The 3,313-nt window shown below is 39.9% G+C and overlaps 1 pseudogene; it reads right to left on the reverse strand.

Annotated features, from left to right (window-relative positions):
• Nucleotides 1-547: 547 nt before the first annotated feature.
• On the reverse strand, nt 548-1,810 carry LOC100734484 (cytokine receptor-like factor 3; annotated as a pseudogene).
• Nucleotides 1,811-3,313: the final 1,503 nt, after the last annotated feature.

Raw genomic sequence — 3,313 nt, forward strand, 5'->3', positions numbered from 1 at the left:
TTAACTTTAAAAAAATAGATCATTTTACCCTATATTTCTTTGGTCCACTAAATGACCGTTTGTCAACTGACATTAAACTGGACTAGAACTCGTACTGAGAAGGACACACAAGTGAATGCATGCGTCAGAACTCTGGCTTCCTTCAAGCCTAGTCCTGTTGCTTTATTCCAAAGTTTTATAAGGACTTCAATCTTGATGGAGATTTAATAAAAGAATGGTACATTAAATTCTTCTAATAAGGAGAACTCCAGTAGAAGGGAATAAGGTTTTTTGTCTCTTCCTAGACTTTGAAAACTAATTTGATTTTTCTTGTAATGTGATATTTTAATTAACAATATGCTAAAAACAAAACTGACAGCTGTATGGTTTTGTCCACACTGTTCAATTCTCTTATTGCTAAAATGCTGTATTACAGAATAAATCCAGTAAACATTCTCCATTTTCAAAGGTACTGAGAGATGAATTTGATTTTTCTTTGGTTAATTACAGCTCTTCTGGGCTTAAGACACGAACGGTAACATTGCAAACCGAAGCCAAGCATTCAAAACTAAAGCACTAACATTTTCCACCCAGGATACAAAAGGAGCCCCCAAAGTAAAGAGAACCGCAGGACTGATCAAGTAACCAATCAAAAAGCACTTCTCTGTTATTTGCGCTAATAGTTACTGGGAGTTTAGAGTTTCCGCCTTAATATCGGTGGTTCCAAAAGTCACAGTTTCGATATCAAACGTGACAGTAGATCCAGAAGTAACTTCAGGCAGTTAGCTAGTCATTTCTTTTCTACTTACAAAAGCTGTGCCATTGGTACTGATGCACACCGCTGGTCCCTCTGCAGAGTCGTGCCCACGCTGCTTGTCTGCACACACTCCAACACCATCTCTGCGGTCCCGCTGCCCCACAGTTTAAACCCTGACTGTTAATGTCCACATACAGACATAGGTTGGTGCCTGAGGATTCAGAATCATTCTGGAGTGCTGTATTTCTTCAACTGCTCAGCCAGCACCCCTCAAAGCCAACTGTCCACTCCTGAGGCACCGATGTGGGACAACCTAACTCTCTGGAGGGTGCTCCAAGGACTCAGTTCCTGCAGGCTGTCTCCTGGAGCACAGACTCTGAGATGATAATCAATATTGCTGTCTATGTGCAGTACTACGAATTCAGTTTCAGACTCCACACATACATCATCAGAATGATTTGAAGGACGTTTGTGGAAGGGGAGCCCATAATCTCGAGCTGTAAATTGTCACACAATGATGCCCCCAAAATCCTCTATCAGCTCTTCCATCTGTACTGGTGGACAGGATGCCACTGTCCAACGCTTAAAAATGTGGTCTTTCCTGACATTAAGAATGGAATCATCCAACTGAGCAGATGAGCAAGCCACATCAGCCAGCACAGGCACATCCAGTAAGTTGTCCAGCTGACTGCGTGAGGCCTTTTTGGTAAAGCTCCAGAGTAACTCGCTCTATACCACCAAGATTGGCAATCTCCCTGTCTCTGACTAAGTTAGTCTTCTGCAGTGACTTCATGCTCTATGAGCTTCTGGCAGCCATCTAGTGGTTCAGTGGTCTCCTGCTCAGTGGTGTCCACCTCTTGTATAAGAGTCACCAGCCGTTCATCCAAGAGTGTCCTCAGAGTCCCCTTCAAATCACTGAAACGTTGCTTGAGGACGTCGCGTGTCTGTGACACACTCTCTCTAATCTGCCTCTGTGCCTCCTGCATTCCTGGCCCAGTTCCAGCAGGTAGCTGAGTGGCCTCCAAGTCCTCGCGGGCCTCCTCTAGCAGCCAGCAGCTCTGAGGCGCCCCTCATTAGGCTTCAGGGTTGAGGTGCGGGTCGCTGATTGACTATGCAGGGGCCAGGGAGCAGACTTGGGCTGCCTCCTGCGGGCGGAAACCTGTTTAATAATGAAGGATTCTCTTAATATTTGCTCACTTTTGGATGTTTTGATCAAAGTTTATGACACTGTCCTATTGAGAAATGCTAATAGTGAAAGGTGAATTAAAGTTTCATTTACTTCATGGTGTTAAGAGACACCATGTGATTTGTTTTTGCAGAAACAAGAAAGGAAGTAAAAAAGTAATACTAGTTTTACTTTGACTTTCAGAAGCAAAATACCTCTGTTCACAAACAATTTGTACGATTTTGGAAAAGATGATCAAGATTGTGTTTGTGTGGGAAAACCTGGCATGTCAGCTTTGTCAGTTGATGACGAGTTTGCAAACAAAAACAAAATTCTGCCTAACTCTTCTCTCTGTGAACCAAATCTTTTGCAAACAAAAATGTCTGTGAACTGAGGTACCATATAGACAATGTAAACATAGTACCTGGAAATTGTACATACAGTGCCACCACACAAGATTCACAAATACATGAATTTTATTTTACTAAATATCATGATTTATTAGACAGACAAGTTAGAAATCCCTCAAAACATAATTTACCCAACCCTATTATACAAAAGATGAACCCAGAATCATCAGCAATTTAAAGCTCAACTGAAGTCTAAATGCCAACCTTGCAGCATTCCTCCCTTAAATTTATTATGCCATATGGGTCTGATCTTGGAAATCAGGATAAAGAAATATTTCACACTGATTTATCTTCTACCTTCTTTCTGCAAAAGTTTCAAAACATAGCCTACAATTTATGTGTTGAATTGTTAGACATGTGTTAAAAGTAAAGAAATTTTAGCATTCAAATTATTCAAAAAAAAATTTTTAAGGTTTTTTGGGGGACAGTGTCTTGCTATTTAGCTCAGGCTGGACATGAGCTCACTATGTATTCCAGGCTAACCTTCAACTTGTGGTGAGCCTCCTGCCTCAGCTTCAGGAGTTCTGGGATTACAGGTATGGACCACCATGCCCAGCTTCTAATTTTATTTCACCTTTCAAAATAATAGCATCTATTAAATATTCATGATCAGTGAAGGAATGTGAGGGAAGGAGAATTCTCTTTTATGGATAACATCTGTTATTGTAGTAAGTAGATGATTACTTTTAATCTTGGTGGAGCTCACTATTCAAATCACTAGAGTTAAATAAAGGTAGTATGCATATGTAATTTTTTAAGTTTGCTTTTCTTTAATGTTCTGAGTGTGTAATTATGTTAATATATATATAAAAATATCACAGTAGTATTGTGATAAATGAACCTCAGAAATAGATATTTGAGATGCCTAATACTAAATATTGAGTTAGCACCTGAAATAAGACAAGGTTATAAACTTGCAAAAAAGGTAAAATCAAATTGTGTTTGTGTTCTTGTGTGTGAGAGAAGGAGAAAAATGAAAAACAGACACCCGGATGCCAGTAA

The sequence above is a fragment of the Cavia porcellus genome, unplaced genomic scaffold, assembly GCF_034190915.1.
Source record: "Cavia porcellus strain 051 isolate PalLab524CR breed Dunkin Hartley unplaced genomic scaffold, mCavPor4.1 scaffold_1, whole genome shotgun sequence".
Classification (NCBI taxonomy): domain Eukaryota; kingdom Metazoa; phylum Chordata; class Mammalia; order Rodentia; family Caviidae; genus Cavia; species Cavia porcellus.